Genomic DNA, 17745 nt, shown 5'->3' with positions numbered 1-17745 from the left:
AAAGGTCATCAAACTGAAACGTTAACTCTGTTTCTCTCTCCACAGATGCTGCCTGTCCCGCTGAGTATTTCCAGCATTCTCCATTTTTGTACCATACTAATTATGTTGTGTTGAGGCAAGTACATCAACTTCCTATTTGCCAAGGACACACTGGACAATGAAGCACAGCCTATGATTCATCCAACCTACTCATCAGACACGGATTACTTTGAACAGTCAAGGAATTTGGTACTGAAGTGGATAAATCCTTTAAATGATACAGCACAGATAAAACTACACACCTTAGGAGTGAGATATGTGAGTCTTTCTCAATGAATGGGCATGAGCATAATGAGAGAGAGGATATTGCATTGTTTGATTCATCATGTGCAACACCATGTGAGGTCTTCTTGCAAGGAATATATACCTCCTAGCAATGCCATGCCTATGATAACCATAGGATGGGTAAATAACAGACAGCATCTAACAAAAAGTAGCTTATTCACATCTAGCAATGATCCCAATATGAAATCTTCCTGGTGGTAAATACATAATCTCATGAAGGAAAGAAAGGCTAACAGTTCTTGATTTACAACTTCACAACTACCACCCCTACCACCGGCCCGACAACTACAACCCTGACCACCCCCCACCCTCCACACACACACCAGCAGCACATGTCAATTTCAGATAAATTTCAGAAAACCTTTGAGTATTGGTGGGAAGGTTGTTAGTATTGTATACAAGAAGGCTGGACTAGCACTCCACTGTGGTGAAATCTGAAAACATTGATGTTACCTCTCACGCTTCCTAATGAACCATGCATTATCTGTATGTATAGTCACCCAATGCAATTGGCCCAAAATATTTTAATTCACTTTAACTTCCTCCACCCCCGTCCCACCCCCCCCCTCCCCCACTCCCCTTATGCTCCAAGTATTGGACAAACATGAAGGTCAATAGCAAGTTACTTTGTAGCTAATATTTTACCCAAGTTTCACATACATAACAGATATTGTAGCCATTATCATTGAATTATAGACATGCATAACAGCCTTGAATCCACAATAGCATTGAACCAATTTAGGTATCACTGAAGAAGGGCATGGACAAAACTAGAAAAGAAAATAATGAAAAGCAGTTGATGCTTTTCAGTGCAGAACAACATAAATTCCTGAAGGAGAGACAATACATTGTAATTATTTACCTGTGTTGTCTCAATGTGCATTTAAATTCTTACTAAATTCTATATTCCACCATGGTTCACCATCATACAGTGGAAATGTTTATACAGGAATAAAATAGATAAATGAAAAAGGATCATTTTTGTTGACTTCAGCATGCAGACATTGAGAGATATAAAGCAAAAAATGGCATACCTGAAATTCATCCTGTATCCCGCTCATTAAAATAATCCAAATGCCACTGTCTTCACAACCAATAGTTCCCATTTTTCAAATTCAGGAAAATCCCAGATCCAATTTGTAAAAAAACAATTGCCAGAGAAGTCAAGTCCAATTATATCCCATTTTGGCCAGCTCATCATTCAGCCATTGTTCCCAATATCTAACATTGAAAAATGATGTACACCTCATAATATGTCTCGCAATTTCCTCCATCAGGTTGTGGGTCCACAATAGCACAGGTAAAGCATGTAAATCCACTGTCATTCGGCTGTCAGAAGGTGTAAAGATCCATATTGCCGATTGATCCAGGCATGTTCTTGGGATGGGTACTAAACCCTGTGCCAGTAGCTCCCTAGCAGAAGAAAACAATTAGTTAGCCAGTTAAAACTTAGATCTTTTCTACATTCTAAATTATTTAACTTTTATTCCACCTAAAGTGGAGCATCCTCAATGAATTAAATACCCCATGTACCCTGTAAAATTATTCATGGGTAACTTTTGTTGAACAAGGATCACCTGCATTATAAAGCCCAGTAGGCAAACAATATATGTCCAGAAAATGGAAGTGAAACCGCAAATGGATATTAGAAAGCTATAGGATGTTCTGTACCTAGACTTCCAGAAAGCTGTTAAGACAAAGTTCTACTTAAAAGTTTGTTACTTAAGCTTAGTTATGGAAATTCAGGGTAAAATCTGGAAATGGATAAGAAACGGTTAGATACTGGGATGGGAGGACTAATGGGTTTTGTTCTCGATGGATGAATTAGGATAGGTCAAAAGACCATTCTCATCTGTATCTGCTGTGAACGCTGTATGGATGGTTCAATCTTGATAGGCTGGTCATGAGCCTGCTACTGACGGGAGAGCAGTACATGACTGATGTCCGATTACAGCTCATTTCAGTTATGGTTTCTCCAAAGAATTGGGAAATTTTAACCAAGGCTAAGCAACCTTTTCAAATGACCTTTTCAAAGAATTACTCCAATAAGTTAATTTTTGATTTGAGAAATGGCTTTTACTTGGTCATTGAGATGGAGCCTCTTCAGGAATAGTTAATACTGTAACTTTAAAGAGATTTGGGGAAAGAATGTCATGTTTTAAATAGTCATTTCTATCATGATTCTTTTTTTTTAAGTTAGTATTAAATTGGCAATATCATTTTATCTTAAAAGTAAAACTGCACTGTACAGAACTGGCAAGAACTCCATCAGCATCCCAAGAAATAATTAATAAACCTTCTCTTTCCAATATGTGAGAATTTGCATGTCATACGTGATGGGCATTCATTTAATTTACATCCCTCACCCTCTCCAACTCTCAACATTGTACTGTGTTATTCCATTATAGTCAGCAACTTAAGATTCCATCAGTAGATTGACAGCATTAAATTGAATTGTGATTGAAAGCAACATGGGATGAGAAAGGGAGAGAAAAGAAAGAAATAAACAAACAAACAAACTTTCATTTACATATGATCTCTGTTTTGCCCTTACTGCCCCAAGGTGGGTGAAATTAAATGTAATTTTTACCTTTGTGACAGTAAGTGATTTTAAACAAAGGGTATTGATGGAATCACAACTCACTTTACCTCACAATTTAAAAAAAATCAGTTTACTTCCAATCAGCAGGTGCAATGTGGGTACAAAAATAATGCAATCACATATACTTTTAGGTCACAATCCCATCCAGTGCCAATGGGCTTGAAGGAACCAAATCTGCACTGTGTTTTATTCCAATCCATTTCTTTGTGCAGAATAGTGAAATGTCACACTATTTTTTTTAAACTGATAGGTGCAAAAGTAAGCGAAAACAACTAAAAATGTGACCAATCTTTGACTTTAAAGCAAACACTAAAGAAAATCAATGTAAGTGTAGTTTGATGGGAGCTGTTGAAACCATGATGGAACTCTGTCTAGTTCTGCTTGGAATGGTCTAAATATATTCCACAATTAAATCTCTTAGTTATACCTCTCTTTCGTTATAGTCCAATAAAGCATATTTTTAATCATAATGATTCTGTTACCACCATACATTTACTCTTTATTCAAATATTAAATGCATTTGAAATATTGTAAAGGAAACCCTTTTTGTTAAACTTTTGTTGTGGGATTAGTTCTTTTAAATATTTTTAAAAATCCATTCTGGGGCAAAAGCTATTACAAAACAAAACAAGAAATAAAAAGAAATCAGGAGAAAATGAAATTTTTGAATTAGATACACTATAAGAAAAATAAATCAACGAATTATTAACTGGGTAAATGCGGTACTATACAATGGTCCTCTATCACGAGGAGTCCTTGGGTAACAAAAGAACAGGGAGTGGCTGAACTCTGTTTAAAATCGATGAAAGTAAAGAAGCTCCAAATCTTAGCTAGAAAATTAATGATCATTGACTTACCCCAATTCCAAGTAACTCTCACTTTTATCTAGTTAAGAATGTGTTGTGAATTTCTGGTCGCACAATACAATGTATCTGCCTGGAGTCAGTATAGTGACCCCATGATCTATTGTTTAACTTCGGCATTGTAAACTACACCCGAGACCTAATGTACAAGTCATCCGTTTGGCTAAATTTCTAATGTTCCATATAACATAATAAACAGCAAGATTAAACATCTCTGAACTAGAATCTAGTTGCAAAAGGTACCAGACATACATAGCATTTATGCTGTCTCCGCTGATTTAACGGCAGTGCAAAGCATCGCAAACTATTTTGTTAATTCAAGATTCCTGATCAACGTGTTTCAATACCTTTATTTGATAAAGTTGCGCCATACATATTTTAGGCAAGTTCAAACTTCCGTTTGTAGTCCATATGAAAAGCTAAATATTCTTCCAATATAAGTAGCAAAACTATTCAGATCGGTCTTTGTCCAAAAAAAAGCCACACACGGGGGACAAAGAGAAAGAGGAAGCGAGTAACAGACAAAGGCTGACAGTGATAGGAGTTCAAGAAGGAACAGTTCGTCCCACAACCTTAAACAAAGAACTTGCATGTTTTGGATTAGTCCTGGACGATTTCTATCCTTAAAATCTCCAATATAGGACTCAAGACATATGCAAAAGTGATGTCCATGTATTTTTTCTCTGTTGATAACTGCTCACAGAGGTGCTCTTCTTACCTTGACTTGAGGTCCACCGTCGATATGAATAAAATCGAATTATATCCATCCCAGATACTAACTCAGCGTGTTTAAACCCCATTGTTTTGGAGTGGAGAAGCTATATTTGGAAACTAGCATTTATTGACAATCTGGCGCATTAACTGTTGCTCGAAGGAAAACGACGCAACTTTTGCAGCACGAAGTTTCAAACCAGCGCAAACATACATTATCCTCAAAAGAAACACAAGAAATGCTGGTGTTATTGTTATTAATTGAGAAGAGAGAGAGGAGCCCGGGGTGTTGTGATATTTATTTGTAGTCCTTGATAAACGACTGCTGCTAACTACTGTAAAACAGGCGACAGCTCACAAGTGCTCGTGATCAAATACTTGTCTTCACAAGTTCGATTTCACTGTCATTTTTTTTATCCCCGTGCCTTTAAAATGTTCCGATTATGAGATATTTTCAATCTGAAATAGATGCAAAACTGTCAACAATTCCTTATTAAAGCGCCAAGCAGAGGTCACCAATGGAAATCTAGACGTGATATTTCCGCCGATTTCATCTTTGTTTCATAACATCACCCGCCACAAATCACCAACTATTCACCTTGCATTTCGATGTAAACGCAATTCGATGCCAGTTGGTGTTCGATGTAGTCACTGTGAGTAGTTACTGAGGCCCGTGGCTCTTTTTTAAGACGAATTACAGTGTGATGAATCCAAACTGAGAACAAAGACTTGCTCAGGCCTTCCGAGTTCAATATCAGCCGCTACAAAGGAGGCGGCAGTTCGCCACTCACTTCCTACCTGTTGCACGCATACTGTATATATTTTAAAAACAAGAATCTCTTCTATTTCCACTATTTTTGCCACGCCTGGCGCGGAATCAAAACGAAGCCAGACCAAACAAAAAGTTTATCACGGGCTGCTTGACATTAAACTGATCACCGCCCTGTAACAAAAAGGGGGCCATTCCATCAACTTTCACTCTCTCCAGCGCGGGTTTTAAATCTTCCCTTTATACCGTCACGTAGAGTAAAGCTGTCAAGACATTAGTGGGGGGGGGACATCCTTAAAAAAAACTTACCCCAGAGGCATGGAAATGGTCATCACCTGCAGCCCCAGATCGCAACCCCTCCAAGAATGTGGAGAGTGCTGTGTGTCTGAGGGTTAATTCTCTCTGATCTCTGTCAAGCCTCTCTGACTAGAACAAAGGAAACTCCTCTCGCCACTGCGTAAAAGGCTTTTGTATTTAACTTTGGTGCTGACGCGCTCACGCACTCTCTCCTCTCACAGCCGCTCGCAGCCCAAATTCTCACCATCCTATAGCAGTGACATCCCCCTCCCCACACACACACACCCCAAGACAACTCCCATCTCGCTAGAGTTTGTTGTGTTTTGGTTTTGAGTGCTGTTTTAGGTGGAGCTTGGATTTTTTTTAATATAAAGTTTGGAAGCCTTGACAACAGTTTGCCTTTGTCCTCACTTGAGAAGAGATTCTGGCCGCGCCTTTGCTGGTTTGTAGCCCCTTAAACCCCGCCCTGGGAGGGGGAAACACAGGAGCTGGGAGATCATCCAGAGGAGGGAGGGAGAGAAAAAGAAAAAAAAGTTCAGATCCGAAGCCTGTAGGCTAGTGGGGGGGGGGGGGGGGACATGATTGTGGAGATTGCAGCGAGCTCGTGTGTGAGAGAAAAGGGGAACAAGGAACAACAGAGATCTTCCGAGAGCAACAATATCCGAGCGACAACAAGGGACATCTCGGCATCACCTCCAGTCAGTGTGACAAGACCTCGGAATCCCAGGCAGCACACTCCGGCAATGACAAGGAGATTAGTCCCAACGCAGATTACGGTATCTGGTCAAAGAGAAACAGTCTGGACCATTCACAGAAACCCAAGCACGTCAGCGTGTACTTTCGTGTGATTACAGATTCAATATCAGCCTAAAGGGCCCTTAGAAAGGGAGAGCTTCCCGGAAATAAAAGCAACTGAAACTGCGAGCCCGACTGGAAAGTCTCTCGTTCCTTTGCAGAATTTATGGCATCGTCACATTACCTGAGCTCTCTTTTTTTTATATAAATGCAACAATGGATAAGGGCATTGAAGGGTTGGTAAACATTTCATTACGGACTGATTGAGACTGGTCTACCAATTTATCTCTCCTTGGCAATCACAGAGAGCACGGCGCGGTGATCTATAAGCTCCAACACTTGTTAACACTTTTCCATTCAGAATTGTGCACGGATTGTTGGAATGTTGGGTAGAGGGAAGAATTATTTAGCAGCGATCTCAACGTTTTATGTTAGCAAATTAAACCTGGCATTAACAACAACAACTTGCATTTATATAGAACCCTTAACGTAGTAAAATGTCCCAAGGCGCTTCACGTGAGCGTTGGAGCCAGGTAAGGAGATATTAGGACAGGTGACCAAAAGCTTGGTCAAAGTGGTAGGTTTTAAGAAGCGTCTTAAAGGAGGAGAGGTGGAGAGGTTTAGTGAGGGAATCCCAGCGTTTAGAGCCGAGGCAGCTGAAGGCACCGCAGCCAATGGTGAAGCAATGGAAATCGGGATGAGGAGGTTACAGAGATAGGGAGGGTTGAAAACAAGAATGAGAATTATAAAATCGAGGTGTTGCAGGACTGGGAGCCAATACTGATCAGCAAACACAGGGGTGAACTGGACTTGGTGCGAGTTAGGATATGGGCAGCAGAGTTTTGGATGATCTCAAGTTTATGGGGGGGGGGGGGATGCAAGGTGGGATGCTGTGCTGGCCGGAGAGCTTTGGAATAGCTGAGTCTAGAGATAACAAGGGCATGGATGAGGGTTTCCACAGCAGATGATCTGAGGCTGGGTGGAGATGGGCGATGGACAGTGATGGAAATAGGCAATCTTGGTGCTGGAGAGGATATAGGGTGGGAAACTCAGCTCAGGGTCAAATATGATGCCAAGATTGTGAATTGTCTGGTCCAGCCTCAGACAGTTGCCAGGGAGAGGGATGGAGTCAGTGGCTAGGGAACGGAGTTTGTGACAGCCAGCGACAGAAGACAATGGCTTCAGTCTTCCCAATATTTAATTGGAGACATTAAGAAATTAATTAAGAAACACATACTGACCTAATCAGGTAACAAAAAGCCTGAAATAAGTTATTTGGGTATTAACAGTAAAGTTACAATTGCTGATCTCAGGAGATTCTCATCCCGTCATTTAGTCGTGGATTGGAACTGTACTTCATATAACAATTGTCAAAGGTCAACTATCTCTCAGCCTAACTGTTGTCAAGCTAGCAGAGTTCATAAATAACCAGTTATTTACACCAATTTGTTGATGTCACCCATGAGCTGTGATTGATAAAGTTAATTTATTTTTTAGTACTTCACTAATGACGACATGTGCTTCTTGTACAAAGTAATCGACCGTGAGACTCCCACCGCCACCGCCCACTTGTACTCGGAATAATCCCCCCCAGAGCAATCCTCCACAGCAACCGTGACTGTGGAGCGAACAGCCCATCAATCTCTGGTGCTACTGGCGACTTCTGACAGGCCCGAAAGACGAGCATAAATGATCGTAGAAGCACAGGTATAAATCAAGTGAACAGAGGAATAAATAATTCTCCACACAGGGGTATAAACGGCACATACAAATAATCAGCATAACCCGAGCATCAATAATCACAATAAGGAGAGTGATGGGACCATATAACCACAATACAATAACACAAGCTGAAACACGAGTGTAATTAAGCATATAGAGTATAACAACACAAACACGAGTGTAAATAACCATATAACCAGAGCATAAGTATACAAACACGGCATTGTACATAAACATAAGTGTAAGCAGTTAAATAAACATCGATTTGGCGTTAGTATTGCTTCCAGATGATCATATAATAATGTATGGATGTTCAAATTTACGTTTGCACGCTAAATACTTCAAATGCCTCGGTGAGCCAGTTCCTGTATCAGTGGAAACTTGTATATAAAAATGTCGCCTGGTATTATACTGGGTCAGAATCGAAAGCAATATGAGTTAGCTCAAGAAGTGTAATTCAGTGCAGGCAGTGTCTTCTTCTTCTTCTTCTTAGGCAGTCCCTCGGAACGGAGGATGACTTGCTTAAAAATGAGTTTGCAGGTGACTGATGAGTCCAATGCGGGACCTACAGTCTCTGTCACAGATGGGGCAGATGGTGGTTGAAGGGGCGGGTGGGTGGGGTGCTTGGGTTGACGTGCGCTCCTTGCGCTGCCTGCGCTTGGCTTCCGCTTGCTCCTGGCGAAGAGACTTGAGGTGTTCGGCGCCTTCCCGGATGCTTCTCCTCCACTTTGTGCGGTCTTGGGCCAGGGATTCCCAGGTGTCAGTGGGGATGTTACACATTTTCAAGGAGGCTTTGAGGGTGTCCTTGAAGCGTTTCCTCTGCCCACCTGGGGCTCTCTTGCACCTATAGAGGTAAAGCGAGTTGTCCACAGTGCCTCAACTGATAGCACTGCGGCCTCTGGGACAGAAGGTTTTGTTTAAGTGTTGTTATGAATTAAACACATCATCTTGACTTCTCATACTGTTGGAAACACCATCTTTTGATTAGACATTAAAGTTGCCCCTGTTTACCTGATCCTGTGGCTCTGGTAGATATTGAAGATCCCGTAGCACTATTCAAAGAAGAGCAGGGAGCTCTCCCAGTCTTGCCGCCAACATTCCTCCCATACCTGCTTTGGAAATAAGTATATTAAGGAATATGGAGAAGGGATGGGGAATTGGGATTAAAATGACGAAGAGCTGCCATTGTTAACACAATGGTAGAGCACACTGGATGGGCCGAATGGCTTACTCTGATTCCTATCGAACAGGCAATACCAAAAGCAGAATAACTGGTGGGTTATCTCATTGATGCTTGTAGAAGTTTGCTGTTCATAAAATGGCTGCCATGTTTGCCTACATAACAACAGTCACTGCACTTCAATGTAATTCATTGCATGTGAAGCAATTTGAGATACTTCTGAGACCTATAAAATGCTATATAAATGCAAATCTTTTCTTTTCCTTGTCCCACAGTGAGCAATTAATAATTATGAATAGCAGATAACTTACTCCAAGATTGTATCCATCCACCCCACACACACATGACTATATAATCCTACCTCTGCTGACTTTGCATTCTTCTGGTCCCCCCACCCCCAATTCCCCCATCTTCTGATGGTGACTCTGTGATGAAATAACTCTGTGTTCTGGATTGTCTGTTGTTGTACTTGTTAATGTCTGTAAATGTTTTACAGGTGTAACCACTAATGTTCCTCCCTAGCTCCACCTTTATGGATCCTCCTGATTGGTGTGAGTCTTATTTATAAGAGCTGGGTTTTACTCATAAGGGCTGGGTCGGTGATGAATGATGGTTGCCCTGTGTTAACTTGATGCCAAGATTCTTACTTAATAAAAGCCTTTAGTTTTAAGTTGTAACCTCATGGATTCAGGCAGTTATTTGGCACATCAGACTCACACTGGGGCATGATTCTATGGGCACCAGTAGCCCTCAGGTACCTCACCCAAGTGGCCATGCTTGATGTGTGAGCTTAAACATTGAATGTCATTGGACATCACAGCCAAACCTAATCCTGTCAGTGCTCCCCATTCCTGGCAAGGGACTCTGGGCAGCAATCAGCTCTGGAAATCCTCCCATACAACAAGAATGCTGAGACCAATTGTAGCATGTACAGAACCATCCTTCTATGATCAGCTAATTCAACACAGGTCAGAACCGTAACCTGGAATCTTCCTGGTCCGCACAGCTCAGCACCACACCAGGGAGTCCATTTACCTATAACACATAAGAGAAACCCGAATCTTAACCCTGAATAGGGCAAGTTTTTCATCTATCTCTTACATGTTTGCTGCTTATTGAAACTGCAGTCAAAATTATAATCGAGTCTAATAACAAGATGGTTGTCAGTTATTTCATTAAATGCTGCTGAAGCTGCACTAAATTGAACACTTTAATAGATGGAAGAATGTGTTCAATAATATAAACTGAAATAACCCCAATGTCATTGAAGTTTATGGTTTGAAAACCCTTTTATAGTTTACAGTATGCAGTTATCAGGTCTATTACAGAAGATTTGTAATTCTTTTAAAGTTTCATTTTATTATTACCATTTTACTATTGGGCTAGAATAGTATTGTGTTACCCGATAAAAAGGAAGCCTCTGTTGTGGCTCTACAAATGCTATAATTTGGTGCCAACTCCTGTGGTATTTCCACAGTCACCAAGGGATTCCATATCATTACATATATATGCTGGAGCATCATCACTACCTTCACTCTCCTGCTTTCTATTTGTAGGACCGAATGTTGTGCAGAATCAAGAGATTAAATGTGATATAAAGTAAAATACTACATTCTTTTGCTTTCAGCCATTGTTGATTGGTCTCCATATATATTTATTCATGGCTCTATAGAGAAAAAGATTTGTATTTATCTTATCACATAGCTCATTATTTTTGCATACCGTAAATTACTTTGAAGTACACTGAATATTGCAATATAGACAAATACACTCTCCATTTTGCACACAAGAATATCCCACAAACAACAGTGAGATGAATAAGCTTTTATTTTGTGATTTGGCTGGGGGAGTTTAGGACACGAGAAAAACTCCCTGATCTTTTTTGAACAAAGAGCTTTATCATAAGATCTTTAACATCCAACTGATGTACACACCACAGGAACAGGCAGACGGGATTTCAGTTTATTATTTCATCTGAAGGACTAACCCCCAAAAATGCAGGACTCCCTCAGTGCCACACTGGAATGCAAAGCTATGCTCTTAGGCCCTGGATGGGGCTTGAATCCACAATCTTCTGATTCAGAGGCAAGACTAACTGAGCCAAGTCATCAAGGTGCAGCCGAACTTAGTATGTGTGTCTGTATTTCTCTATCCATCCATAAGGAATTAGAAGGTTTTCTGATTGTTAGTTACACCAGAAACGTGAAACTGAGCCGCACTAACCATGAAGGTCACCGGTTCAATTTCCGATCTTCTCTAAGTTACCCCAGCGAGGGCAGCAGTTGGGACACCACAACTGTGTCCAATATCCCCGCAAGTAGAAAGAAAAGAAGTCACCAGGATTTTCAGTCCTGGTTGCTATGTATTGAGACCTGCTAGAAAGATGGCAAGCGTAGATGTCAGGTAAAAGCCAGTTTTGGGCTCAGCTGTGATTTCCCCAATAGCTTGCCAACACATTATCTGTGCTCACACATGAAGAATGGAGAGCTGCTGGCTCCTATGGAACAGTACCCCAGCCTGAGTCATCACCTTAAGAAAAGGATAGATGAAAATGTGGGTGGGGCTTGAAGGGAAAGAACATTAGAAACCATGAAAAGGTAAAAGATCATCGACCCTATCACACCTGCTCCATCCACAGACCAAGTACAATCTATTGTAACTAAGTATTTCATTTCCCAATCCTGTAAACTAAACCAAGCAAAATTCCAGAATACATATCTAAACTTATGTTCCACATCCTTGCTTGATATAGTATTTCAAAGCTTTCCAGCAACTCTTGAATTGCTGAATTTTATCATCTCTATATTATACCTACCATCATGATCAATGCACCTATGCTTTATTGGCATGAGGCTTGTGAAATTAGAGTCATTTCAAGCAAAAACAGTATGCTGCTGCTAATGTTGTGGGATCTTCCCCATGTACATTGCAGGGTGGATTGTACAGCATCGGTGTAACAATTGCATTGATGATTAAAAGCACTTTAATAATCTTATAAGGGGTCCCGGGAGACAGTGCTCAAAATGGAGATCCTTGATCTTTTTTCTCCTCAGCTCTGTCACTTTAGCTGATACTCCTAATCAAGTGTTCTTTGTCGGTCGGAGTCTAATAACTCCCACAGCTGAAACTGAGAGAATCCAGTTTCAAGGGTTTTGTTTTAAGTAGAGATCTCATAACAGCTCATGAGACCCATGAAAATGATGTGTCCAATCTGTTGCGATTGCACAGTACTGTTGACAGTGCCAGCGCCAGTATCCTGCAAGTGCCTTTAAAGTTGTGATTTTCAGATCTGGCTGTAGACCTTCTCTGACATCCAGCAAAGGTCTATATAGAGCAGTGATGTAAAAAAAATGGAATCTAATTTAGGTAGCATTGTTGACTCTGGAAGAGAAGGTGCACAACGCCACTTGAGGTGATTCTCCAATCCTCCAGCATGTCCAACTATCACCTATCCCTCTCAAAGAGAAGGGTGAGGGAGGGTGTAAGTGAGTTCTCTTTGAGATAAAATTGGCTTCATAATGCCATGCCAGGTGATTAGAACCCAGTAGATACTCAGCTGCAGACTCTGCAATCTAGTATCTGAGCCAGAAAGGTCTGCGGCATTCCAGTGCCCAACTAATAACTGACTGGTATTAATGGAACTTGAGAGGATAGACCTGTCACTACACATTAGGATTCTTCCCATTTGGTTCCTGGTAACCCAGCAAGCCAATGGCTATGGTGATCCTAGATCAGGAGCGTTCAAGCTTTTTGGAGTATTGAGGTGCTTCCTAGGGTGCTTCACGTGGCACATCAAAAAGTTTAAATCAATATTCCTATGAATTTGCATATATTTCAGATCTTAGTGTTCTGATTTAGACAACCAAGCTACAATGCTAAGAACAGACCTTTCCAAAACTTTACTCTCACAAAATTCAAACAACACAAATCAGCGCGTAAGAAATATAAGCACAACTACTCTGTGTTGTCTAGGCTTCATGATCCAGATTACTGTGGGCTATAATTTGGATACCCAAGTTCTAGCTGAACAAGCAGCAAGAAGTTTACCAATCTTGCTTACTGATAAGCTGCATGGTTTTAGCTGGCCAACCTCCACCAACACTGCGATAGACACTTGAGGGACCCAAAGTTTTAGTGGTTGCTAACACCTACCAAAGTGTGCACTCAGCATCACAATACTTCCCCATGGATTTCTCAGTAGTTTTGCACTGTGACAGTCAGGTTATTTTTTAAAAATTCTACACCAGTATTAAGTGCTACCTCTTTACAAAAATATGCATTGGGAGACTAATGGTTTACAAAAATGAAACCAAGTTGCCCTGGCCAGATAAATCAAAGCAGTATAGTTGTGAGCATGACACTGTGCCCACAACAAGAATGGCTTGTTGACTAAAAATACCAGCCCCTGATCTGTGGTCTATTTAATCATCATAGCACATTGCATGCATACTGGAGGTCTTTGGTATTTTAGAAGTTTTCCTTTTTGGGAGAAAGCTTACCATTTGGTGTACAACTGAGATATGCTTTCAGGGGGTGGGGGGTGGTTGCACATGCTATTTCAGTGATGTGGTTGTGTCCCGAATGGGTTTGGCACCATCATATGCACCAGGTAATTAATTTTAATGTAAAACTGAAAGTAGTGAATTAGGCAAAGAAGTATTTGGTACAATACCAAATCAGTATATGACCCGAAATGGCAAAAGCTCCTCTTGTGCAGTTAAGCAACCATGGTAATTAGATAAGGTAAGAGACATTATCAAGGTAGAAGAAAAAGAATGCACAAATGCAAGGCAAAGTGGAAATCCAGCAAACTAGGAGAGCTATAAAAAGCAGCAAAAGGATACAAAGACAGTAATAAGAGATACAAAAAGGAAAATGAAAATAAATGTTCAAGGCATATGACAGCTAACAGTAAAAGATATTACAAATATCTTAAGTTAAAAAGAGTGATAAAGGGGAATGTGGACCGATTAACGACACAGGTGAGACTATAATGGACAATAAGGAAGTGGTAGATTGTTAAATGAATACTTTCTGTTTTTACATTAGAGAAAGAGGAAAAAGTACCAGTGGTGCAAGGGAACCTAAAAATAAGTCAAAGGGAGGAACTTATTGGATTTAATGTAAGTTTTTAAAAATTGTATTGGAGAAAATAATGGGACTTACTATATACAAATCTCCAGGATCTGATGGTTTCCACCTCAGAGCATTAAAAGAAATTGCGGATGCATTTATCATAATTTTCAAAGCTTTCTAGATTCAGGAATTTATCACCAGAATGTTACCAGGGATTAGAGAGGTAAATTATGAGGACAGGTGGCATAAACTTGGCTTGTATTCCCTTGAGTATAGAATGGGTGATCTAATCAAGGTGTTTAAAACATTAGAAGGGTTTGATAGGGTAAATATAGATAGATTGTTTCCTCTGATGGGGAGAACCAAATATGAGCAGACATAATCTTAAAATTAGAGCTAGCCCATTCAGGAGGGAAATCAGGACGTACTTTTTCACACAAAGGGTAGTAGAAATCTGGAATTCTCTCCCAGGCTGTGAATGCTGGGACAATTGGAGCTATCAAGATTTAGATTGATAGATTTTTATTAGGTAAGGGTATCAAGGGATATGGAGCTAAGGCAGATAAATAGAGTTGAGCTCCAGATCAGCCATGATCTAATACAAAGGAGAAACAGGCTGGATGGGTTGAATGGTCTATTCCTGTTCCTATGTTTCAGTCTGCATGAATGTATCATAAATCTGATATTGAATATCAAACCCTGGATGATAAAAATTATTCAGCTGGAAAAAACAGATTGATAACACTGCTGTTCATTCTAAAACTGAAACAAACCTGCTGCTTCTGTTAACTCGAACCCCAAATAAGCCTGCTGTTTCTGTTAACTCGAACCCGAAGCCAACCTGCTGTTCCTGTTAACTCGAACCCGAAACCAACCTGCTGTTCCTGTTAACTCGAACCCTAAACCAACCTGCTGTTCCTGTTAACTCGAACCCTAAAACATGCCCACTGTTCCTGTTAACTCAAACCCTAAAACATGCCCACTGTTTCTGATAACTCAATCCCTAAAACATGCCCACTGTTTCTGTTAACTCGAACCCTAAAACATGCCCACTGTTTCTGTTAACTCGAACCCTAAAACATGCCCACTGTTTCTGTTAACTCGAACCCTAAAACATGCCCACTGTTTCTGTTAACTCGAACCCTAAACATACCCACTGGTGCTGTTAACTCGAACCCTACAACATGCCCACACTTTCTGTTAACTCGAACCCTAAAACATACCCACTAGTTCTGTTAAATCAAACCCTAAAACATGCCCACTGTTTCTGTTAACTCAAACCCTAAAACATGTCCACTCTTTCGGCTAACTCGAACACAAAAACATACCCACTGTTCTTGTTTACACGAATCCTAAAACATACCCACTGGTTCTGTTAACTCGAACCCTAAAACATGCACAATCTTTCTGTTAACTCGAACCCTAAAGCATGCACACTGTTTCTGATAAATCAAACCCTAAAACATGCCCACTCTTTCTGTTAACGCGAACCCTAAAACATACCCACTGTTTCTGGTAATTCAAACCCTAAAACATGCCCACTCTTTCTGTTAACACAAACAATAAAACATACCCACTGGTTCTGTTAACTCAAATCATAAAACACGCCCACTGTATCTGTTAACTCGAAGCCTAATACATACCCACTCTTTCTGTTAAATCGAGCCCCAAAACATGTCAAATGTTTCTGCTAACTCGAACCCCAAATCATACCCACTGTTTCTGTTAACTCGAACACTAAAACATACCCACTGTTTCTGTTAACGCGAACCCAAAAACATACCCACTGTTTCTGGTAACTCAAACCCTAAAATATGTCCACTGTTTTTTGTTAACTCGAACCCTAAAACAGGCCCACTGTTTCTGGTAACTCGAACACTAAAATATACCCACTGCTTCTGTTAACTTGAACCCTAAAACATGCCTACTGATCCTATTAACTCGAACCCTAAAACATACACACTGGTTCTGTGAACTCGAACCCTAAAACATGCCCACTCTTTCTGTTAACTCGAACCCTAAAACATGGACACTCTTTCTGTTAAATCGAACTCTAAAACATACCCACTCTTTCTGTTAATTCCTACCCGACAACCAACCTGCTGTTCCAGTTAATTCTAATCCTAAAACATGCCCACTGTTCCTGTTAACTCGAACCCTAAAACAGGCCCACTGTTTCTGGTAACTCGAACACTAAAATATACCCACTGCTTCTGTTAACTTGAACCCTAAAACATGCCCACTGTTCCTGTTAACTCGAACCCTAAAACATGCCCACTGCTTCTGTCAACTCGAACCCTAAAACATACCCACTGTTTCTGTTAACTCGAATACTAAAACATGCCCACTTTTTCTGTTAACACGAACCCTAAAACATACCCACGGATTCTGTTAACTCTAACCATAAAACATGCCCACTATTTCTGTCAACCCAAACCCTAAAACATACCCAGTGTTTCTGTTAACTCAAATACTAAAACATACCCACTGTTTCTGGTAACTCGAACCCTAAAATATACCCACTGTTTCTGTTAACACGAACCCTAAAACATGCCCACTGTTTCTGGTAACTTGTACCCTAAAACATGCCCACTCTTTCTGTTAAATCGAGCCCTAAAACATGCCAAATGTTTCTGCTAACTTGAACCCCAAATCATACCCACTATTTCTGTTAACTCGAATACTAAAACATACCCACTGGTTCTGTTAACTTGAACGCTAAATCATGCCCACTGTTTCTGTTAAGTCAAACCCTAAAATATAACCACTGTTTCTGTTAACTCTAACCCTAAAATATGCCCACTCTTTCTGTTAACTCCAACGCTACAACCAGCCTGCTGTTCCTGTTAATTCTAATCCTAAAACATGCCCACTCTTTATGTTAACGCGAATACTAAAACATGCCCACTCTTTCTGTTAACTTGAACCCTAAAATATACCCACTCTTTCTGTTTACTCGAACACTAAAACATACACACTGGTTCTGTGAACTCGAACCCTAAAACATGCCCACTCTTTCTGTTAACTCGAACTCTAAAACATGCCCACTCTTTCTGTTAATTCCTACCCGACAACCAACCTGCTGTTCCAGTTAATTCTAACCCTAAAACAGGCCCACTGTTCCTGTTAACTCGAACACTAAAATATACCCACTGCTTCTGTTAACTTGAACCCTAAAACATGCCTACTGATCCTGTTAACTCGAACCCTAAAACATACCCACTGGTTCTGTTAACTCGAACCCTAAAATATACCCACTGTTTCTATTAAATTGAACCTTAAAACAAGCCCACTGTTTCTGTTAAGGCGAACCCTAAAACATGCCCATGAATCATTCTGTTAACTCCAACTCTACAACCAACCAGCTGTTCCTGTTTATTCTAACCATAAAACATGCCCACTCTTT

The 17745-nt window shown here is 40.4% G+C and overlaps 1 protein-coding gene across 2 annotated transcripts in view; it reads right to left on the bottom strand.

The window, feature by feature from the left end:
- Nucleotides 1-5758, bottom strand: part of LOC147117715 (uncharacterized) — a 37528-nt gene extending 31770 nt beyond the window's left edge. Inside the window, exons 1-2 of one of the 2 annotated variants that reach the window (XM_085988931.1) lie at nt 5579-5758; nt 1359-1737 (exon numbers count right to left, since the gene is read on the bottom strand). The gene's annotated coding sequence lies outside the window, so the exon portion shown is untranslated. The remainder of the gene's footprint in view (nt 1-1358; nt 1738-5578) is intronic. The other variant, XM_085988932.1, reaches the window with a different exon arrangement.
- Nucleotides 5759-17745: the final 11987 nt, after the last annotated feature.

The sequence above is a fragment of the Somniosus microcephalus genome, chromosome 5 (assembly GCF_052327205.1).
Source record: "Somniosus microcephalus isolate GS21.2 chromosome 5, FLI_Smic_1.0, whole genome shotgun sequence".
Classification (NCBI taxonomy): domain Eukaryota; kingdom Metazoa; phylum Chordata; class Chondrichthyes; order Squaliformes; family Somniosidae; genus Somniosus; species Somniosus microcephalus.
This window is presented reverse-complemented; position numbering and strand designations above follow the sequence as displayed.